At 46.9% G+C, this 22,186-nt stretch overlaps 6 non-coding genes and 19 pseudogenes across 6 annotated transcripts; all 25 read right to left on the bottom strand.

Moving 5' to 3' along the window:
* Positions 1 to 12: 12 nt before the first annotated feature.
* Positions 13 to 131, bottom strand: LOC136731266 (uncharacterized; annotated as a pseudogene).
* A 205-nt stretch (positions 132 to 336) lies between these two features.
* On the bottom strand, positions 337 to 455 carry LOC136731249 (uncharacterized; annotated as a pseudogene).
* A 215-nt stretch (positions 456 to 670) lies between these two features.
* LOC136731388 (uncharacterized) lies at positions 671 to 789 on the bottom strand (annotated as a pseudogene).
* Positions 790 to 1,010: 221 nt separating this feature from the next.
* On the bottom strand, positions 1,011 to 1,129 carry LOC136731745 (uncharacterized; annotated as a pseudogene).
* Positions 1,130 to 1,338: 209 nt separating this feature from the next.
* LOC136731654 (5S ribosomal RNA) lies at positions 1,339 to 1,457 on the bottom strand. Its single transcript, XR_010809644.1, has one exon. It is a non-coding gene; the product is annotated as a 5S ribosomal RNA (ribosomal RNA).
* A 219-nt stretch (positions 1,458 to 1,676) lies between these two features.
* On the bottom strand, positions 1,677 to 1,795 carry LOC136731344 (uncharacterized; annotated as a pseudogene).
* A 208-nt stretch (positions 1,796 to 2,003) lies between these two features.
* LOC136731113 (uncharacterized) lies at positions 2,004 to 2,122 on the bottom strand (annotated as a pseudogene).
* A 221-nt stretch (positions 2,123 to 2,343) lies between these two features.
* On the bottom strand, positions 2,344 to 2,462 carry LOC136731792 (uncharacterized; annotated as a pseudogene).
* Positions 2,463 to 2,677: 215 nt separating this feature from the next.
* Positions 2,678 to 2,796, bottom strand: LOC136731972 (uncharacterized; annotated as a pseudogene).
* A 218-nt stretch (positions 2,797 to 3,014) lies between these two features.
* On the bottom strand, positions 3,015 to 3,133 carry LOC136731597 (5S ribosomal RNA). The gene has a single exon (XR_010809590.1). It is a non-coding gene; the product is annotated as a 5S ribosomal RNA (ribosomal RNA).
* A 220-nt stretch (positions 3,134 to 3,353) lies between these two features.
* On the bottom strand, positions 3,354 to 3,472 carry LOC136731560 (uncharacterized; annotated as a pseudogene).
* A 216-nt stretch (positions 3,473 to 3,688) lies between these two features.
* LOC136731781 (uncharacterized) lies at positions 3,689 to 3,807 on the bottom strand (annotated as a pseudogene).
* Positions 3,808 to 4,016: 209 nt separating this feature from the next.
* On the bottom strand, positions 4,017 to 4,135 carry LOC136731695 (5S ribosomal RNA). Its single transcript, XR_010809683.1, has one exon. It is a non-coding gene; the product is annotated as a 5S ribosomal RNA (ribosomal RNA).
* Positions 4,136 to 4,351: 216 nt separating this feature from the next.
* On the bottom strand, positions 4,352 to 4,470 carry LOC136731931 (uncharacterized; annotated as a pseudogene).
* A 219-nt stretch (positions 4,471 to 4,689) lies between these two features.
* LOC136731398 (uncharacterized) lies at positions 4,690 to 4,808 on the bottom strand (annotated as a pseudogene).
* A 209-nt stretch (positions 4,809 to 5,017) lies between these two features.
* LOC136731220 (5S ribosomal RNA) lies at positions 5,018 to 5,136 on the bottom strand. Its single transcript, XR_010809524.1, has one exon. It is a non-coding gene; the product is annotated as a 5S ribosomal RNA (ribosomal RNA).
* Positions 5,137 to 5,351: 215 nt separating this feature from the next.
* Positions 5,352 to 5,470, bottom strand: LOC136731971 (uncharacterized; annotated as a pseudogene).
* Positions 5,471 to 5,688: 218 nt separating this feature from the next.
* On the bottom strand, positions 5,689 to 5,807 carry LOC136731596 (5S ribosomal RNA). Its single transcript, XR_010809589.1, has one exon. It is a non-coding gene; the product is annotated as a 5S ribosomal RNA (ribosomal RNA).
* Positions 5,808 to 6,027: 220 nt separating this feature from the next.
* LOC136731558 (uncharacterized) lies at positions 6,028 to 6,146 on the bottom strand (annotated as a pseudogene).
* Positions 6,147 to 6,362: 216 nt separating this feature from the next.
* Positions 6,363 to 6,480, bottom strand: LOC136732002 (uncharacterized; annotated as a pseudogene).
* A 219-nt stretch (positions 6,481 to 6,699) lies between these two features.
* Positions 6,700 to 6,818, bottom strand: LOC136731778 (uncharacterized; annotated as a pseudogene).
* A 221-nt stretch (positions 6,819 to 7,039) lies between these two features.
* Positions 7,040 to 7,158, bottom strand: LOC136731300 (uncharacterized; annotated as a pseudogene).
* Positions 7,159 to 7,373: 215 nt separating this feature from the next.
* LOC136731859 (uncharacterized) lies at positions 7,374 to 7,492 on the bottom strand (annotated as a pseudogene).
* A 212-nt stretch (positions 7,493 to 7,704) lies between these two features.
* LOC136731856 (uncharacterized) lies at positions 7,705 to 7,823 on the bottom strand (annotated as a pseudogene).
* Positions 7,824 to 8,038: 215 nt separating this feature from the next.
* On the bottom strand, positions 8,039 to 8,157 carry LOC136731187 (5S ribosomal RNA). The gene has a single exon (XR_010809521.1). It is a non-coding gene; the product is annotated as a 5S ribosomal RNA (ribosomal RNA).
* Between the last annotated feature and the right edge of the window lie 14,029 nt (positions 8,158 to 22,186).

The following is a 22,186-nucleotide window of genomic DNA, read 5'->3' as shown; positions in this document are numbered from 1 at the left end:
AGGAGACGTAAAAGCTTGCAGCACTAGGTATTTCCAGGAGGTCTCACATTCATGTACTGACCAGGTCCTGCCCCGTTTAGCTTCCGAGATCTGACGAGATCGGGCGCGTTAAGGATGGTGTGGCCGCAAGCCGAGATGCCTGGCTGCATGATGTCTCTTAAAGGCTGGCGGATATTGACGGAACTTCCAGCAAAAAAAAAAAAATGGAGGGAAACATATCAGTGCAGCAAAGGGTGTTGTATGTAGCCGGGTACGTGTACAATACTTCAATTATATCTCCTCCAGACAGATAGAGAGAATGAAGAGCTACGATAAAGTTACCCAGGAGACGTAAAAAGCTTGCAGCACAAGGTATTTCCAGGAGTTCTCACATTCAAGTACTGACCAGGCCCTGGCCCGTTTAGCTTCCGAGATCTGATGAGATCGGGCGCGTTCAGGACAATGTGTCCGCAAGCCAAGAGGCCTGGCTGCATGATGTCTTTTAAAGGCTGGACGGTATTGACGGAACTTCCAGCAAAAAAAAAAGAAAAAAGAAAAATGGATGGAAAAATATCAGTGCAGCAAAGGGTGTTGACAGTAGCTGGATACGTGTACAATACTTCAATTATATCTCCTCCAGACAGAAAGAGAGTATTAAGAGCTACGGTGAAGTTACTCAGGAGACGTAAGATGCTTGCAGCACCTTTTATTTCCAGCAGGTCTCCCATGCAAGTACTGAACAGGCCCTGCCCCGTTCAGCTTCCGAGGTCTGACGAGATCGGGGGCGTTCACGACGGTGTGGCTGCAAGCCAAGAGGCCGGGCTGCATGATGTCTCTTAAAGGCTGGCGGGTATCGACGGAACTTCCAGCAAAGAAAAAAAAAAAAAAAAAAAGAAAAATGGAGGGAAAAATATCAGTGCAGCAAAGGCTGTTGAAAGTAGCCGGGTACGTGTACAATTCTTCAATTATATCTCCTCCAGACAGAAAGAGAGAATTAAGAGCTACGATGAAGTTACCCAGGAGACGTAAAAAGCTTGCAGCACCTGGCATTTCCAGGAGGTCACCCATCCAAGTACTGACCAGGCCCTGCCCCGTTTAAATTCCAAGATCTGATGAGATCGGGGGCGTTCAGGACGGTGTGGCTGCAAGCCAAGAGGCCGGGCTGCATGATGTCTCTTAATGGTTGGCGGGTTTTGACGAACATCCAGCAAAAAAAAAAAAGAGAAATGGAGGGAGAAATACCAGTGCAGCAAAGGGTGTTGAAAGTAGCCGGGTACGTGTACAATTCTTCAATTATATCTCCTGCAGACAGAAAGAGAGTATTAAGAGCTACGATGAAGTTACCCAGGAGACGTAAAAAGCTTGCAGCACCTGGTATTTCTAGGAGGTCAACCATCCAAGTACTGACCAGGCCCTGCCCCGTTTAGCTTCCGAGATCTTACGAGATCGGGCGCATTCAGGACGGTGTGGCCGCAAGCCAAGAGGCCTGGCTGCATGATGTCTCTTAAAGGCTGGTGGGTATTGACGGAACTTCCAGCAAAAAAAAAACAAAAAAAAAAGGAAAATGCAGGGAAAAATATCAGTTCAGGAAAGGGTGTTGAAAGTAGCCGGGTACGTGTACAATACTTCAATTATATCTGCTCCAGACAGATAGAGAGTATTAAGAGCTACGATGAAGTTTCACAGGAGACGTAAAAAGCTTGCAGCACCAGGTATTTCCAGGAGGTCTCCCATCTAAGTACTGACCAGGCCCTGCCCCGTTTAGCTTCAGAGATCTGACGATATCGTGCGCGTTCAGGACGGTGTGGCCGAAAGCCAAGAGGGCCGGCTGCATGATGTCTCTTTAGGCTGGTGGGTATTGACGGAAATGCCAGCAAAAAGAAAAAAGAAAAATGGATGGAAAAATATCAGTGCAGGACAGGGTGTTGAAAGTAGCCGGGTACATGTACAATTCTTCAATTATATCTCCTCCAGACTGAATGAGAGTATTAAGAGCTACGATAAAGTTACCCAGGAGACGTAAAAGCTTGCAGCACCAGGTATTTCCAGGAGGTCTCACATTCAAGTACTGACCAGGTCCTGCCCCGTTTAGCTTCCGAGATCTGACGAGATCGGGGGCGTTCACGACGGTGTGGCTGCAAGCCAAGAGGCCGGGCTGCATGATGTCTCTTAAAGGCTGGCGGGTATCGACGGAACTTCCAGCAAAGAAAAAAAAAAAAAAAAAAAGAAAAATGGAGGGAAAAATATCAGTGCAGCAAAGGCTGTTGAAAGTAGCCGGGTACGTGTACAATTCTTCAATTATATCTCCTCCAGACAGAAAGAGAGAATTAAGAGCTACGATGAAGTTACCCAGGAGACGTAAAAAGCTTGCAGCACCTGGCATTTCCAGGAGGTCACCCATCCAAGTACTGACCAGGCCCTGCCCCGTTTAAATTCCAAGATCTGACGAGATCGGGCGCATTCAGGACGGTGTGGCCACAAGCCGAAAGGCCTGGCTGCATGATGTCTCTTAAAGGTTGGCGGGTATTGACGGAACTTCCAGCAAAAAAAAAAAAAAAAAAGAAAAATGGATGGAAAAATATCAGTGCAGCAAATGGTGTTGACAGTAGCTGGATACGTGTACAATACTTCAATTATATCTCCTCCAGACAGATAGAGAGTATTAAGAGCTACGATAAAGTTACCCAGGAGACATAAAAGCTTGCAGCACCAGGTATTTCCAGGAGGTCTCACATTCATGTACTGACCAGGTCCTGCCCCGTTTAGCTTCCGAGATCTGACGAGATCGGGCGCGTTCAGGATGGTGTGGCCGCAAGCCGAGATGCCTGGCTGCATGATGTCTCTTAAGGGCTGGCGGGTATTGACGGAATTTCCAGCAAAAAAAAAAAAAAAAAATAGAAAAATGGAGGGAAAAATATCAGTGCAGGAAAGGGTGTTGAAAGTAGCCGGGTATGTGTTTAATTCTTCAATTATATCTCCTGGAGACAGAAAGAGAGTATTAAGAGCTACGATGAAGTTACCCAGGAGACGTAAAAAGCTTGCAGCACCTGGTATTTCTAGGAGGTCTCCCATCCAAGTACTGACCAGGCCCTGTCCCGTTTAACTTCCAAGATCTGACGAGATCGGGCGCATTCAGGACGGTGTGGCCACAAGCCGAAAGGCCTGCCTGCATGATGTCCCTTAAAGGTTGGCGGGTATTGACGGAACTTCCAGCAAAAAAAAAAAAAAAAAAAAATAGAAAAATGGAGGGAAAAATATCAGTGCAGGAAAGGGTGTTGAAAGTAGCCGGGTACGTGTACAATTCTTCAATTATATCTCCTGCAGACTGAAAGAGAGTATTAAGAGCTACGATAAAGTTACCCAGGAGACGTAAAAGCTTGCAGCACCTGGTATTTCCAGGAGGTCTCACATTCAAGTACTGACCAGGTCCTGCCCCGTTTTGCTTCCGAGATCTGACGATATCATGCGCGTTCAGGACGGTGTGGCCGAAAGCCGAGAGGCCCGGCTGCATGATGTCTCTTTAAGGCTGGCGGGTATTGACGGAACTTCCAGCAAGAAAAAAAAGAAAAAAGAAAAATGGAGGGAAAAATATCAGTGCAGCAAAGGGTTTTGAAAGTAGCCGGGTACGTGTACAATTCTTCAATAATATCTCCTACAGACTGAAAGAGAGTATTAAGAGCTATGATGAAGTTACCCAGGAGACGTAAAAAGCTTGCAGCACCTGGTATTTCTAGGAGGTCACCCATCCAAGTACTGACCAGGCCCTGCCCCGTTTAAATTCCAAGATCTGATGAGATCGGGGGCGTTCAGGACGGTGTGGCTGCAAGCCAAGAGGCCGGGCTGCATGATGTCTCTTAATGGTTGGCGGGTTTTGACGAACATCCAGCAAAAAAAAAAAAGAGAAATGGAGGGAGAAATACCAGTGCAGCAAAGGGTGTTGAAAGTAGCCGGGTACGTGTACAATTCTTCAATTATATCTCCTGCAGACAGAAAGAGAGTATTAAGAGCTAGGATGAAGTTACCCAGGAGACGTAAAAAGCTTGCAGCACCTGGTATTTCTAGGAGGTCAACCATCCAAGTACTGACCAGGCCCTGCCCCGTTTAGCTTCCGAGATCTTACGAGATCGGGGGCATTCAGGACGGTGTGGCCGCAAGCCAAGAGGCCTGGCTGCATGATGTCTCTTAAAGGCTGGTGGGTATTGACGGAACTTCCAGCAAAAAAAAAAAAAAAATAAGATAAATGGAAGGAAAAATATCAGTGCAGCAAAGGCTGTTGAAAGTAGCCGTGTACGTGTACAATACTTCAATTATATCTCCTCCAGACAGAAAGAGAGTACTAAGAGCTACGATGAAGTTACCCAGGAGACAAAAAAGCTTGCAGCACCAGGTATTTCCTGGAGGTCACCCATCCAAGTACTGACCAGGCCTTGCCCCTTTTACCTTCCGAGATCTGACGAGATCGGGCGCGTTCAGGATGGTGTGGCCGCAAGCCAAGAGGCCTGGCTGCATGATGTCTCTTAAAGGCTGGCGGGTATTGACGGAACTTCCAGCAAAAAAAAAACAAAAAAAAAAGGAGAATGCAGGGAAAAATATCAGTTCAGGAAAGGGTGTTGAAAGTAGCCGGGTACGTGTACAATACTTCAATTATATCTGCTCCAGACAGATAGAGAGTATTAAGAGCTACGATGAAGTTTCACAGGAGACGTAAAAAGCTTGCAGCACCAGGTATTTCCAGGAGGTCTCCCATCTAAGTACTGACCAGGCCCTGCCCAGTTTAGCTTCAGAGATCTGACGATATCGTGCGCGTTCAGGACGGTGTGGCCGAAAGCCAAGAGGGCCGGCTGCATGATGTCTCTTTAGGCTGGTGGGTATTGACGGAAATGCCAGCAAAAAAAAAAAAGAAAAATAGAGGGAAATATACCAGTGCAGCAAAGGGTGTTGAAAGTAGCCGGGTACGTGTACAATTCTTCAATTATATCTCCTGGAGACAGAAAGAGAGTATTAAGAGCTACGATGAAGTTACCCAGGAGACGTAAAAAGCTTGCAGCACCTGGTATTTCTAGGAGGTCTCCCATCCAAGTACTGACCAGGCCCTGCCCCGTTTAGCTTCCGAGATCTGACGAGATCGGGCGCATTCAGGACGGTGTGGCCACAAGCCGAAAGGCCTGGCTGCATGATGTCTCTTAAAGGTTGGCGGGTATTGACGGAACTTCCAGCAAAAAAAAAAAAAAAAAAGAAAAATGGATGGAAAAATATCAGTGCAGCAAATGGTGTTGACAGTAGCTGGATACGTGTACAATACTTCAATTATATCTCCTCCAGACAGATAGAGAGTATTAAGAGCTACGATAAAGTTACCCAGGAGACATAAAAGCTTGCAGCACCAGGTATTTCCAGGAGGTCTCACATTCATGTACTGACCAGGTCCTGCCCCGTTTAGCTTCCGAGATCTGACGAGATCGGGCGCGTTCAGGATGGTGTGGCCGCAAGCCGAGATGCCTGGCTGCATGATGTCTCTTAAGGGCTGGCGGGTATTGACGGAATTTCCAGCAAAAAAAAAAAAAAAAAATAGAAAAATGGAGGGAAAAATATCAGTGCAGGAAAGGGTGTTGAAAGTAGCCGGGTATGTGTTTAATTCTTCAATTATATCTCCTGGAGACAGAAAGAGAGTATTAAGAGCTACGATGAAGTTACCCAGGAGACGTAAAAAGCTTGCAGCACCTGGTATTTCTAGGAGGTCTCCCATCCAAGTACTGACCAGGCCCTGTCCCGTTTAACTTCCAAGATCTGACGAGATCGGGCGCATTCAGGACGGTGTGGCCACAAGCCGAAAGGCCTGCCTGCATGATGTCCCTTAAAGGTTGGCGGGTATTGACGGAACTTCCAGCAAAAAAAAAAAAAAAAAAAAATAGAAAAATGGAGGGAAAAATATCAGTGCAGGAAAGGGTGTTGAAAGTAGCCGGGTACGTGTACAATTCTTCAATTATATCTCCTGCAGACTGAAAGAGAGTATTAAGAGCTACGATAAAGTTACCCAGGAGACGTAAAAGCTTGCAGCACCTGGTATTTCCAGGAGGTCTCACATTCAAGTACTGACCAGGTCCTGCCCCGTTTTGCTTCCGAGATCTGACGATATCATGCGCGTTCAGGACGGTGTGGCCGAAAGCCGAGAGGCCCGGCTGCATGATGTCTCTTTAAGGCTGGCGGGTATTGACGGAACTTCCAGCAAGAAAAAAAAGAAAAAAGAAAAATGGAGGGAAAAATATCAGTGCAGCAAAGGGTTTTGAAAGTAGCCGGGTACGTGTACAATTCTTCAATAATATCTCCTACAGACTGAAAGAGAGTATTAAGAGCTATGATGAAGTTACCCAGGAGACGTAAAAAGCTTGCAGCACCTGGTATTTCCAGGAGGTCACCCATCCAAGTACTGACCAGGCCCTGCCCCGATAGCTTCCGAGATCTGACGAGATCGGGCGCGTTCAGGACGGTGTGGGCGCAAGCCAAGTGGCCTGGCTGCATGATGTCTCTTAAAGGCTGGCGGGTATTGACGGAACTTCCAGCAAAAAAAAAAAAAAAAAAAATGGAAAATGGAGGGAAAAATATCAGTGCAGCAAAGGCTGTTGAAAGTAGCTGGGTACGTGTACAATACTTCAATTATATCTCCTCCAGACAGATAGAGAGTATTAAGAGCTACGATGAAGTTTCCCAGGAGACGTAAAAAGCTTGCAGCACCAGGTATTTCCAGGAGGTCTTCCATCCAAGTACTGACCAGGCACTGCCCCGTTTAGCTTCCGAGATCTGACGAGATCGGGCGTGTTCAGGACGGTGTGGCCGCAAGCCAAGAGGCCTGGCTGCATGATGTCTCTTAAAGGCTGGCGGGTATTGACGGAACTTCCAGCAAAAAATAAAAAATAAATAAATAGAAAAATGGAGGGAAAAATATCAGTGCAGGACAGGGTGTTGAAAGTAGCCGGGTACATGTACAATTCTTCAATTATATCTCCTCCAGACTGAATGAGAGTATTAAGAGCTACGCTGAAGTTACCCAGGAGATGTAAAAGGCTTGCAGCACCTGGTATTTCCAGGAGGTCACCCATCCAATTACTGACCAGGCCCTGCCCAGTTTTTCTTCCGAGATCTGACGAGATCTTGCGTCTTCAGGACGGTGTGGCCTCAAGCCAAGAGGCCTGGCTGCATGATGTCTCTTAAAGGCTGGAGGGTATTGATGGAACTTCCAGCAAAAAACAAAAGAAAAAAGAAAAATGGAGGGAAAAATATCAGTGCAGCAAAGCGTGTTGAAGGTAGCCGGGTACGTGTACAATCCTTCAATTATATCTCCTCCAGACAGATAGAGAGTATTAAGAGCTACAATAAAGTTACCCAGGAGACGTAAAAGCTTGCAGCACCAGGTATTTCCAGGAGGTCTCACATTCAAGTACTGACCAGGTCCTGCCCCGTTTAGCTTCCGAGATCTGACGAGATCGGGCGTGTTCAGGACGGTGTGGCCGCAAGCCGAGATGTCTGGCTGCATGATGTCTCTTAAAGGCTGGCGGGTGTTGACGGAATTTCCAGCAAAAAAAAAAAAAAGAAAAATGGATGGAAAAATATCAGTGCAGCAATGGGTGTTGAAAGTAGCCGGGTACATGTACAATTCTTCAATTATATCTCCTGCAGACTGAAAGAGAGTATTAAGAGCTACGATGAAGTTACCCAGGAGACGTAAAAAGCTGGCAGCACCTGGTATTTCTAGGAGGTCTCCCATCAAAGTACTGACCAGGCCCTGCCCCGTTTAGCTTCCGAGATCAGACGAGATCGGGCGCATTCAGGACAGTGTGGCCACAAGCCGAGAGGCCTGGCTGCATGATGTCTCTTAAAGGCTGGAGGGTATTGATGGAACTTCCAGCAAAATAAAAAAGAAAAATGAAAAATGGAGGGAAAAATATCAGTGCAGCAAAAGGTGTTGAAAGTAGCCGGGTACGTGTAGAATTCTTCAATAATATCTCCTCCATACTGAAAGAGAGTACTAAGAGCTACGATGAAGTTACCCAGGAGACGAAAGAGCTTGCTGCACCTGGTATTTCCAGGAGGTCACCCATCCAAGTACTGACCAGGCCCTGCCCCGTTTAGCTTCCGAGATCTGACGAGATCGGGCGCGTTCAGGACGGTGTGGCTGCAAGCCAAAAAGCCTGGCTGCATGATGTCTCTTAAAGGCTGGTGGGTATTGACGGAACTTCCAGCAAAAAAAAAAAAAAAAAAAAAAAAAAATGGAGGGAAAAATATCAGTGCAGCAAAGGGTGTTGAAAGTAGCCGGGTACGTGTACAATACTTCAATTATATCTCCTCCAGACAGAAAGAGAGTATTAAGAGCTACGATGAACTCACCTAAAGGATTATTAGGAACACCATACTAATACTGTGTTTGACCCCCTTTCGCCTTCACAACTGCTTTAATTCTACGTGGCATTGATTCAACAAGGTGCTGAAAGCATTCTTTAGAAATGTTGGCCCATATTGATAGGATAGCATCTTGCAGTTGATGGAGATTTGTGGGATGCACATCCAGGGCACGAAGCTCCCGTTCCACCACATCCCAAAGATGCTCTATTGGGTTGAGATCTGGTGACTGTGGGGGCCAGTTTAGTACAGTGAACTCATTGTCATGTTCAAGAAACCAATTTGAAATGATTCGACCTTTGTGACATGGTGCATTATCCTGCTGGAAGTAGCCATCAGAGGATGGGTACATGGTGGTCATAAAGAGATGGACATGGTCAGAAACAATGCTCAGGTAGGCCGTTGCATTTAAACGATGCCCAATTGGCACTAAGGGGCCTAAAGTGTGCCAAGAAGACATCCCCCACACCATTACACCACCATCACCAGCCTGCACAGTGGTAACAAGACATGATGGATCCATGTTCTCATTCTGTTTACGCCAAATTCTGACTCTACCATCTGAATGTCTCACCTCTTTTTCCTATTTGTAGTGGAGATGAGTGGTACCCAGTGGGGTCTTCTGCTGTTGTAGCCCATCCGCCTCAAGGTTGTACGTGTTGTGGCATCACAAATGCTTTGCTGCATACCTCGGTTGTAGCGAGTGGTTATTTCAGTCAAAGTTGCTCTTCTATCAGCTTGAATCGAGTCGGCCCATTCTCCTCTGAGCTCTAGCATCAACAAGGCATTGTCGCCCACAGGACTGCCGCATACTGGATGTTTTTCCCTTTTCACACCATTCTTTGTAAACCCTAGAAATGGTTGTGCGTGAAAATCCCAGTAACTGAGCAGATTGTGAAATACTCAGACCGGCCCGTCTGGCACCAACAACCATGCCACGCTCAAAATTGCTTAAATCACCTTTCATTCCCATTCAGACATTCAGTTTGGAGTTCAGGAGATTGTCTTGACCAGGACCACACCCCTAAATGCATTGAAGCAACTGCCATGTGATTGGTTGATTAGATAATTGCATTAATGAGAAATTGAACAGGTGTTCCTAATAATCCTTTAGGTGAGTGTATATGTATGTATGTGTATGTATGTCCAATTGCTTTGACAATACAAATGAAATGAATTGAGAGAGAGAGAGAGAGAGAGAGAGAGAGAGAGAGAGAGAGAGAGAGAGGAATATGAGCTCCTAAAAAACATTTGTTTTTATACATAAGCGGATTTAATTTGTGATTTACAAATGAATATATAGCACTATAAACATACACAGAAGACATGGAATAGAAATTCAGAAGAAAAAGTATTCAAAAAATAATAATTTTAAGAGAAACACAAAAAGAAGAAAGCAGAGAGACAGTTCAGGAAGAAAAGTCAGAAAAGAAAAGCTGAAGACAAGAATTGGAGGTAAGAGACAAATAATTAAACAAAAAAATATGTATTAATAAAATAAATAAGCATTCTCAGTAGTTGACTCAGCCAATGAAAATGCAGAGCTCCGATTTGAATAGAGTGACAGTAGGAGAGAGCCCAACTGCCACTGAGACTGATAGAAATCTATCGAACAGCAGTCTGACTGCAGAGCTGCCTTTTGAAATCCGATACCCTGAAGACATTCGCTCTGCACAGGCTAAGAAGGACTACAAACAAGCTGTGATGAGAGCATCTCCTGAGACCCTCATCCTAGACTACACCGGTAAAGGAGAAAACAGGGTCAAGAACAATCTACTGTTCTACAGCGCCTTTCACAAAACCCTGTGCCAGACATACCCCAATAACAACAAGAGGGGCATTAGCAGAGGCAGGCAGATCTCAGTGCTGGTAGAGAAAGACACAGACAGTGTGATGCTCACTTTTAATGTATACCACAACGGGACCATCATGGTGCAGGGCAGCGAGAGCAGCCTGGACCAATTAGCTCTCGGCTTCCACACCTCAAAGCAGCAGACTGAGGTAGAGAAACAAGAGCCAGAGCCGGCCACCCTGCAGTCTGCCCCCAGCCACACGGAGCCAGACAGTGCCCCATCTCCCACAGACTGCCCCCCTGTCTCCCCAAAACTCTCCAGCAACATTAAAACACTAAAGGAATGCCTATCAGTGCTGGAGCTGGAGTTTGCGGAGTTCAGGGAGCAGACCTTGAGCACCCTGGCCCAGACCTCCTTGTGCGATCAGCTCCGGGATGAGATGCACAGACTAAAGATGCAGCACAAGGCTGAGATCCATGAGCTGAGAGCAGCAGTGAGAGACCTGGAGGAGCAGAGCCAAACCCTGAGGACGGAGCTGCGCAGAGCGAGGGAGGAGCTGACCAGGACACCCCAGCACAGCCAGCTAAGGAGCCTGCAGAGCCAGCTGGAGGAGCTAAGAGAGGAGCTACACATCACTGGAGCACAGAGACTGCACTGCACTGACCCCACAACACCTCCAACCCCTGACGCACCCACTGATCCACCCACACTCCCCACCACTCCTGACACACCCACTATCACCAGACCTGCCACTAATACACAACCCCCTGAAACGCCACTCCCCCAAAACACACCCGCTGCCCCCACCACTCCCGACGCAAACCCGGAGTGGCAGGTCAACGCAGAGGTGGTCATTCTGAGCGAATCCAATGGGAAGTTCCTGGTTGAGAGGCGCCTCTTCCCTGGGCGAAAAGTGAAAAAGCTTTGGTGCTCCACAGCACAGAGAGCCCTGGAGCTGCTCTCCAAGAGGAGGCTTTGCCAAGTCAAACACATCCTCATCCACACCGGCACTAACGACCTGAGTGCCCGCAGGGGCGATGTGGCCTCAGCCCTGAGACAGGTGGCAACGAAAGCCACAGAGGAATTCCCAACTGCCAAAATTTCCATCTCCACACTGCTGCCCCGCACAGACGTGCCCCTGCACATCATCCAGGCCATCAACGCAGAAGTGTCCCGAAGATGTGCCCTCCTCCCCAACGTCCACCTGGCACACCACTGAGACATCCAGCCACATCACCTGTATGACCACGTCCACCTCAACAAGACGGGTGTGAGGATCATCTCAAAGGTCCTCAAGGACACAACCCTGGGCCGAAACCCCACACACCCCCACCTCGAGACCAGGAGCAAACCCCCCAGCCCCCGGCCACATCCCCAGCCACCGGCTCCACCCCAGCCCCAGCCCCTGAGACCCCGCGGCCCCATTCCCCACCCCCCCATCCCCAGAGGGCCCGTCCAGCACAGCAGAGCGGACAGCCGGGGACCAGCACAGCCACACAGCCACGCAGCAGCGGCTTCCAGAGCCTGGAGGCCCGATGCTGCCCAGCTGGCCCAGATAAGGCAACTCCTCAGTGTCATCTGTACCACACTGCTGAGTTAACTGAGCCTCAACACACATATATATGGTTGTGGAGATGGAGAGTAAGAAAAAATGTGATTTAATTATTCTGATATTTTGATGCAAAGATAAAATCTTTGAGTGATTATTATGTATATCCATATATAATTATTAATAGTAATATAATATCAGTTGTAGACCACAAATTAAACTTTCTTATGTAGAAGAGACAAGTATAATAAAATATATTAACATGTCCTTTAAAATAAGCAGTTGGAATATGCAGGGTTTACGCTCCTCAACTTTTGGAATGAAGAGCACAGGCCCTGAACTGATCAACACTGTAAATAGTTCAGATGTTTTCATTCTTGTAGAGACTTGGTGCTGTGCAGATATGTCTATACACTGGATGGATACAATGGATACAGGGAGCTGATTGTGCCCTCCTATAAAAAACCCAAAGTCAGGTGTGGCAGGGCCTCGTGGGGGATTATCGTGTGGTACAGGGAGGAGCTCCGAGCAGCCCTATGCCCAGTACAGAGAGGAGACACACACCTGTGGATGAAAATCAGAAAAGACACCCTACAAAATAACACAGATATATACCTATGTGCAATTTATATGCCACCCGCAGACTCCCCCTACTATAATGAGGAAGGCTTTCATGAGCTTCAAAACGAAATCTGCCACTTCCAGACCCTGGGCTCTGTACTGCTGTGTGGCGATCTCAATGCCAGGACTGGCAGAGAGATGGACTACATCAATACAGAGGGGAACACACACCTGTTCGGAGACTCCCCGCTGTGCCACACACACACCTCCACACTGACACAGCCACGACAGCGTGGTAAACAAGAGCAGGAAGCAGGTAGTGCGCCTATGTAAAAGCCTGGGTCTATATATCATCAATGGCAGGACCAGGGGGTACTCTCTGGGGAGATTCACATACTGCTCGGCTCTGGGCAGCAGTGTGGTGGACTACGCCATAACTGACCTGGACCCACAAGCCAACAATGCGTTTATAGTCAGACAACAATCTCCACTATCAGACCACAGCCAAATAACACTTTACCTAAAAAGATCAGCGCAGCCACAAGTCAGAGCCAAACTTCCCACAAAACTGGTCTCCCTGCCACCCAGTTAGAGATGGTCAGAGCCCAGCACAGAGAACTACACAAGAGCCCTGAATAGTGATGAGATTGAAAACATGTTAGACAGATATCAATCCTCACACTATCAAATAAACCAAAACGGAATAAACTCAGCCACCAAAACACTGAATGAAATATTTGAGAGACTGGCTTTAAAATCAAACATTAAAACAATTAAAAACCAAAATATGAAATCGTCTAAAAGAAAAAAAGAACAGTGGTGTGACCAGGAGTGTGAAACTTCTAGGAAACACCTGAGACATCTCTCCAACACTAAACACAGAGAGCCCGACAACCAGGAGGCTCGCCTCAGCTACTGCCAGGCCCTGCGGCACTACAAGCAACTCCTCAGTAAGAAAAAAGACCACTATATGGGCAGAATAAATACCCCAAAAACAAAAAATGAAATACCAATTCAAAATGGAGAAATCTGGAAAACACACTTTGAAAAATTTTACCAAAATGTTGAAAACAATCCAAAGCCAGAACAGGTTAAAATATTAAAAAACCTAAATAAATTGGAAGAAATCATTAAGAATAACCAAAATCCCTTAGATAACCCATTTACAATACAGGAACTAAAACATCAACTCAAAATCCTCAAACCCAGGAAAGCCAGCGGCCCCGACAGCATCAGCCCTGAGATGCTGAAGCACAGCAGCCCGCAGCTGCAGGAGGCTCTGCTCAAACTCTTTAACCTGGTGCTGAGAGCCGGGTGTTTCCCTGAGGTCGGGAATCAAGGATTGATCACCCCGATTTTTAAAAGTGGAGACAAATTAGACCCCAATAACTACTGGGGCAGCTGTGTGAGAAGTAACCTGGGGAAGGTGTTCTGCAGTATCATCAACGCCCAGATACTGGCCTTCCTTACCAAGCACAGTGTCCTGAATAAGAGTCAGATTGGCTTCCTACCAAAACACAGCACAACCGATCATATTTACACTCTACACACCCTCATAAATAAATATACCCAAAACAATAAAGGAAAAATATTTGCCTGTTTTGTAGACTTTAGAAAGGCATTTGACTCAATCTGGCACAAGGGATTATTTTATAAACTTCTACAGAGTGGTGTAGGGGGTAAAGTTTATGACATCATTAAATCAATGTATTCTGAAAACAAATGCGGAGTTCAAATTGGCAACTCAAGAACAGAGTTCTTCACTCAGGGGCGGGGAGTGAGACAGGGCTGCAGTCTGAGTCCAACACTGTTCAACATCTACATCATCGAGTTGGCCACAGTGTTGGAGCAGTCTGACGCCCGCAGCCTAACTCTCCATGACACAGAGATCAAGTTCCTGCTCTATGCAGACGACCTGGTGCTGCTGTCGCCCACAGAGCAGGGGCTTCAGCAGAACCTGGCGCTGCTAGAGCAGTACTGTCAGAAATGGGCCCTGGCAGTCAATCTGGACAAGACCAGAGTTATGGTTTTCCAGAAAAAAGCCCCATCTCAGGGAAACAGGTACCGCTTCACTCTGGGCAGCACTGGATTAGAGCACTGCACCAGATACAACTACCTTGGCCTGACCATCAGTGCGTCAGGGAGCTTCAGCCTGGCTATAAACGCATTAAAAGACAAGGCACGCCGGGCATTTTATGCCATAAAGACACAATTTGGGAAAACAACAATACCAATAACTATTTGGATTAAAATATTAAACTCCATCATCCAACCAATCCTGCTATATGGGAGCGAAGTGTGGGGTCCCCTCATGAACCTCAATAACAACAATTGGGACAAAAGCCCCATGGAAATATTCCACCTAGAATTTAATAAAAACATCTTACACGTACACAGAAACGCCCCCACGGCTCTGAGGCTCACAGAGCCCGAACACACAATGACCAAAACAACAACAATTGGGAAAATTGACATGTACCTGAAAAGCAAATACACAAAAGATTAGAGACACGAATTAGAATTACAAAACAAATTGGAATGCTACCGGGCCCTGAATAGAAACATTACATTGGCTGAATACTTAAAAATCCAAAATATAAAAGAGAGACAAAATCTAACTAAATACAGGCTCAGTGACCACAGCCTCGCCATTGAAAAAGGCCGCTACAGAAAATTCTGGGTTGCCAGAGAAGAGCGGCTGTGCAGCCAGTGTGACCTAGGGGAGGTCGAAACACAGGCGCATTTCCTGCTGTCCTGCCCTAAATACACAAAAATCAGGGAGACATACTTTAAAATATTAAAAATGCATATCCCTGAGTTCAGCATGATCCCCGATTGCTGCAAACTCCCCGTCCTGCTGGGAGAGGAGGAGCGCACTGCCTTCTTAGCAGCGCAATATGTATCCACCTGCCACAGCCTGCGAGACAGTGTGTAGACACCAGCCTGTGGCACTCCATTTGCAAAACAAAATAAAAACAGTGATTTTTCTGATGTCATGACACAAATTTTGATACAAACAACAAATATGGTTTATATCCTACTTAATTTTATTTCAATGTGTACTATATTTGTTCCACTGAATCTTGTATTGCAATGTTTTGTCTTGATTGATAGAACATTTGTATCTGCTTTGGCAATATTGTGATAGATCATGCCAATAAAGCACCTTTGAATTGAATTGAAATGAATTGACAGACAGACAGACACACGCACACACACACACACACACACACACACACACACAGAGCCAGCCAGCCAGACAGCCAGCCAGCTCAGCCATGACATCACGAGCCTCTCTCAGCTGACTGCTTTGACATCACAGAGCACGTACATTCCGTTGCTTGCCGTCTGTCAACCACTCAGTCACTGCCAGCCAGACTGGCTGGCTGGCTGGATGGGGGGGCTGCTTGCTGCTGCTGCGTACCTTAGCAAGCTTATTTGCTTGACCGGCCTTCCTACTCCTCTGCCCACATGCCCACCTATGCCCGATCTGCTGTTCACCTGGATCACAGCTCCGCCCCAACAAGGCAGAGCCCCCCAAGAATGGTACAAACTCACCCACGTTCCCCTCCACAGAAAGCTTTAGCCCAAAATAAGGGACACATTCTGCCCAATATGTCAGCGCCAACCACAGCCTGAGGGACACAGTGACACACGAGCACCGGCTGTAAATATAATGTAAATACTCGTTTGTAATGCATGTCATTGTATTTCAAAAAAGGAATCTGGAAATGGTATACCTATTTTCTTTATTTGTATGTATTAAAGATCACATTTTATTACATTTTCTTTTTCTGTACTTCATTACATCTTATTGTGATTCATAATTCTATTATTTATTTTCCGTGTATATGTATGTATGTATGTATTGTGACAAACCAAGGGGCAGGGTCATACATGGCAGATATGTCAGGCCAGGTCTGCTGCAAGGTGTGTACTCTAGGGTAGAATACCGACCCTAGGCAACTACACTCCCCAGAAACCCTCAGGCAGCCATTCTAGCACCTAATGTGGTCACTTGGTGTTACTTCCTCAATTATTCACCAGGTATATAAGGCGGGCCTGAGAGAGAGAGAAGTGAGAGACAATAGGGTGAGTTATCTGGAAAACAGAGGTAGCTCATAAGGAGAAAGCCAAGACTTATTTATTCCAGACTTTGTTTAAAATAAAATGATTATGTAAGATTAGTTACAACTCCAGTGTGAGTTAGGTTTTGTTTTCAGATTTGTTTTGTTTGAAGTAAACATACAGGCACAGCCCTGTATTTGCAACCTCCTCCCTGGGTCATGACTGGTTTTTACTCCTAAGAAGATCACAGAGAAGACCCGCACATGTGTACAGCCAAGGCGTTTTGTCACATTTGGTGTAGAATGCGGGCAGCACCTCATGAAACCCAGACTGGCTGAGTGAATTTTTTTATCCAAAAAAAAAAAAAACTACAGGCTGTAATAGCCCAACAGGAAGCGACCAGGGTGCAGCAGGTGGCTCACCAGGATGCTATGCGGATGCATCAGGAAGCACTGCAGGTCCAGCATGATACAAATAAAATGTTTAGAGAAGAGCAGGAAAAGGTGACTAAAGAGCTGAAAGAGAGTGTTGAAGCACTTGCAACCAGGATTTGGCCACAGGGGGCTGCAACCCATTCCACTCCCCGCACCAATCACTTTCTGCAGAAAATGACAAAACAGGACGATGTTGAGGCCTTCCTTATGACCTTTGAGAGGACAGCAGGGAGAGGGATGGCCAAAAGATTCCTGGGCAGGGCTTGTGGCACCTTATCTGGCAGGGGATGCACAGAAAGCGTACTTTGATCTGGAGCTGAAGGACGCCCAGGTCTATGATAAATTGAAAGCGGAGATAATGACCCGATTGGGCGTGACCACCGCAGTGAGGGCACATCGGTTTCAGCAGTGGGCCTACCAACCAGGACAACCAATCCGAACGCAGATGTTTGATCTGATCCATCTGGCCAGGAAATGGCTACAGCCAGAGGTCCATTCATCAGCCGAGGTGGTGGAGGCCATAGTCCTTGACAACTACCAACGCTGTTTGCCCAAGGACGTTCGACGCTGGGTTGGCCAGAATGAGGTGCTGTCCGCTGACACCTTGGTGGCCATTGTAGAGCGGTTCTATACAGCCGGAGCAGCAGAGCATGTACCGGAGGTTAAAAACTCGTTCCCCAGGCCATGACGAACCAGCGGACCGGGTAAGATGGTTCCAAAGTACTCTGGGAAACATGACGCGCTGGATTGGAAGAAAAGAGCAAGACTGGGGGGGGCAAAGGTGGGGCCTAAAGCCGAGACTAAGGGTTATAGGGGGTCACCATCACAACCAATTGTCTGCTACAATTGTGACAAAGTAGGACATATTGCGGCCCACTGCCCAGGTAGAGAGGAACCAATGCAATGTAATGTGTGTGATATGGGGAAAGAGAAACCGGTATTTTATGCCTGCCCTGTTGGGATGGATGTTTTCATAGGCGGAGTACCTAATCCAAAACACATGTGTACAGTGATAGTCGATGAGAAAGAAGTGGCTGCTCTACTCGACTCTGGCAGTATGGTTACACTGGTCACAGAAAAATTAGTAGCGACCAACAAGCTGGATAGACATCAGGAGCTCAGTATCACATGCACACATGGTGACACACGCCCCTATCCCACAGCCCTTGTAAACATACAGACAGAGGCCGGGAAACTAGATTACGAAGTCGGTGTGGTACCCAACATGCCATATGATGTGATACTGGGACGATATTTTCCTAATTTTGGAAAACTAGATAGAAAACATAGTAAATTGGAAATGCACACTGAAAACTGTAAGCCAGAAGTTGCCTCGATCCCACAACTAGAGCTAAAAGTAGACCTGGTTCCAGTTGAGTCGACAGTGAAGGTTTTGGTTGGGGAAAATTAAACTGAAAACATAGGGGTGGAATGTAGTGACGTAGATGACCCTATGGAGGGTGAGGAACCCAGCACTAGCAGGGTGGGTGAGAATCCATTCATAGAGACCCCTGAAGCTGACAATGTAGAAGTGTCAGTGTTAGAGGGACTCCCCACTGATTTTGGCAGCGCACAGGTGCGAGATCTCACTCTACACTATGCTAAAGAAAATGTGAAGGTAGTAAATGGGACCCCTATGACTACTGCAGACCCGCCAACAGCTTATCCTTATTTTATGGTAAAAAATGACCTATTGTACCGTGTAAATAAGATAGGGGTGGACATTGTGGAGCAATTGCTAGTTCCCACCCCATTCAGACGAACAGTTCTCAATCTGGCACATGGGCATATCCTGGGGGGACATCTGGGGATGGACAAAACCAAGGATAGACTCCTGAGGAGGTTTTACTGGCCAGGCGTACATGCAGACGTGACAGAACATTGTAGCTCATGTCCTGAATGTCAACTACATGCTCCTAAACCAGCCTTCAGAAGCCCACTGGTCCCTTTGCCCATCATAGAGACCCCCTTTGCTAGGATAGCTATGGATGTGGTGGGACCTCTCCCGAAATCAGCCAGAGGGCATCAGTATATACTGGTTATTTTGGATTATGCCACCAGGTACCCAGAAGCCATTCCACTGCGGACCATGGCTTCAAAAGGTATTGCAAAAGAGCTAATGTTGATGTGTAGTAGGGTGGGGATACCGAGGGAGATATTAACAGATCAGGGCACACCCTTTATGTCTAAGGTTATGACCGATCTGTGTAAATTGTTGCAGGTTAAGCAGTTGAGAACATCAGTCTACCACCCACAAACAGATGGGTTGGTTGAGAGATTTAATAGGACCCTGAAGTCCATGCTAAGAAAGGTAATCGATAAGGATGGGAAAAATTGGGAATTCATGCTGCCCTACTTGATGTCTGCCATTAGGGAAGTCCCACAGGCTTCCCTGGGCTTTTCGCCTTTTGAACTGTTATATGGGAGGCACCCCAGGGGGATATTAGACATAGCCCGTGAAACGTGGGAACACGAGTCCACTCCTTTCCGGAGTGTAGTCGAGCACATCAATGCTATGCAAGAGAGAATAGCCACAGTCACTCCCATTGTGAGAGAGCACCTAAGGCAGGCACAGGAACACCAACAATTCGCCTATAATCGTCAGGCTACACTGAGGGTGTTCCAGCCTGGTGATAGGGTGTTGGTGTTGGTTCCCACTGTAGAATGTAAATTTCTGGCTACGTGGATGGGACCTTATGAGATTATAGAGCGAATACGGGAAGTGAACTATAAGGTTCAGCAACCCGGCCGCCGACCCCCAGAACAAATATATCATGTCAACTTAATAAAAGCCTGGAAGGACAGGGAAGTGTTGATGTTGACTTACCCCCCTCAGCCACTAGGGACACCGAAGGTGAATATTGCAGCTGCCTTGTCACCTGACCAGTTGAAGGAGGTGAACGACTTGATAATACGTAATAGGGAAGTTTTCTCAGGCATACCGGGGCGTACCCATTTAGTCTCTCACAACATTGTGTCTCTCCCAGGAAAGAAGGTAAATATGAGGCCTTACAGGGTACCAGAAGCTCACAGGAACACTATTAGAAATGAGGTTAAGGAAATGCTGGAGGCAGGGGTTATTGAAGAATCCCACAGTGAGTGGTCCAGCCCTATAGTCATGGTTTCCAAACCTGATGGCTCCTGGAGATTCTGTAATGATTTTAGAAAGGTTAATGAAATTTCAAAGTTTGATGCATACCCAATGCCCCGAGTAGATGAATTGTTAGAGAATATTGGGAATGCTCGCTATATTTCAACTATTGACTTAGCCAAGGGCTACTGGCAGATTCCCTTGACCCCGGGTGCCAAAGAAAAAACAGCCTTTGCAACCCCAGATGGTCTGTTTCACTACACAGTGATGCCCTTTGGCCTGCATGGTGCTCCTGCCACCTTTCAAAGGTTGATGGACCACATACTTAGACCACACAGGACGTATGCGGCAGCATATTTAGATGATGTGGTCATTCACAGTCCAGATTGGGAATCACATTTGTCTCAGCTCCAAGCGGTATTGGATTCAATACATGCAGCAGGCCTGATGGCTAATCCAACCAAATGCAATTTGGGGTTGGAAGAGGCCAAATACTTGGGCTATACAGTAGGGAGGGGTATGGTGAAACCCCAAATATCCAAGGTTGAAGCCATAAACTCTTGGCCTAGGCCTGTCAATAAAAAGCAGGTTAGGGCATTTTTAGGGTTAACTGGGTATTACCGGAGGTTTATTCCCAACTATGCTACCTTAGCGGCCCCTCTGACTGATATGACTAAGGCTACAGAACCCAATATGGTTAGATGGGGTGATACAGCAAACCGGGCTTTCCGGAGCCTACAGGAGGCGCTCTGCCGCAACCCCGTTTTAATGGTACCAGACTTTCAGAAAGAATTTATAGTCCAGACGGACGCCTCTGAGGTGGGGATCGGAGTGGTTTTGTCCCAAAGAATGGGTGATCACGAACACCCGGTGTTGTTCCTTAGCAGAAAGTTGGAATCCAATGAGATAAATTATTTGGTAGTTGAAGAAGAATGTTTGGCAGTGAAGTGGGCTTTGGACAGTCTTCGATACTATTTGTTGGGCAGGCACTTCACCCTGATCACTGACCATGCCCCCCTCACTTGGATGCATCGTTCGAAAGACAGGAATGCCCGTGTGATGAGGTGGTTTTTGAGTCTCCAACATTTTCATTTCACACTGCAGCACAGGCCAGGGAAGGCCATGGGGAATGTTGATGGGCTGTCCCGGGTGCATGCTTTTTTGCGGCTGTCGCTCGACCTATGGGGTCGCAGCTGGGGGGGAGGATGTGGGACAAACCAAGGGGCAGGGTCATACATGGCAGACATGTGAGGCCAGGTCTGCTGCAAGGTCTGCACTCTAGGGAAGAAAACCGACCCTAGACAACTACACTCCCCAGAAACCCTCAGGCAGCCTAATGTGGTCACTTGGTGCTACTTCCTCAATTATTCACCAAGTATATAAGGCGGAAAGATAGAGTCAAGCTAGAAGGTCAGGCCAGAAGCTAGTTTGATTTCTGTTTGTTATTTACGATGAGAACCTTGGAAACAATGTCAAACGGTATGACCTACGTGCCTGTTCCCTAAAACCATGTGTAGACCTATGGACTCTGTTCTATAATGATATATGTTCTGCTTAGTTAGCCTTTAAGATAACATAGTAATGACTTTCTAGCATGTATGCATGTATGTATGTCCAATTGCTTTGACAATACAAATGAATTGAATTGAGAGGGAGAGAGAGAGAGAGAGAGAGAGAGAGAGAGAGAGAGAGACAGACAGACTGAAAAACAGACAAACAGACACACACACACACACACAGACATACACACACACACACAGAGCCAGCCAGCCAGCCAGCTCAGCGATGACATCACGAGCCTCTCTCAGCTGACTGCTATGACATCACAGAGCACGTACATTCCGTTGCTTGCCGTCTGACAACCACTCAGTCACTGCCAGCCAGACTGGCTGGCTGGCTGGATGTGGGGGATGCTTGCTGCTGCTGCGTACCTTAGCAAGCTTATTTGCTTGACCGGCCTTCCAACTCCTCTGCCCACATGCCCACCTATGCCCGATCTGCTGTTCACCTGGTCACAGCTCCGCCCCAACAAGGCAGATTCTCCCAAAAATGGTACAAACGGATCCACGTTCCCCTCCACGGAAAGCTTTAGCCCAAAATAAGGGACAAATTCTGTAACAACATAATGGATGCCCACCCAACCTGTGACAAAACTGAGAAAAAAGAAAAACGCCAGTCCTCCTGGGGGAGGGACACACAGCCACCCTGGCTGCCCAATATGTCAGCGCCTACCACAGCCTGAGGGACACAGTGACACACGAGCACCGGCTGTAAATATAATGTAAATACTTGTTTGTTATGCATGTCATTGTATTTC

Source organism: Amia ocellicauda, unplaced genomic scaffold, assembly GCF_036373705.1.
Source record: "Amia ocellicauda isolate fAmiCal2 unplaced genomic scaffold, fAmiCal2.hap1 HAP1_SCAFFOLD_33, whole genome shotgun sequence".
In the NCBI taxonomy this organism is placed as follows: Eukaryota; Metazoa; Chordata; class Actinopteri; order Amiiformes; family Amiidae; genus Amia; species Amia ocellicauda.
Note: the sequence above shows the minus strand (reverse complement) of the source record. Positions and strands in the feature narration are given on the sequence as shown.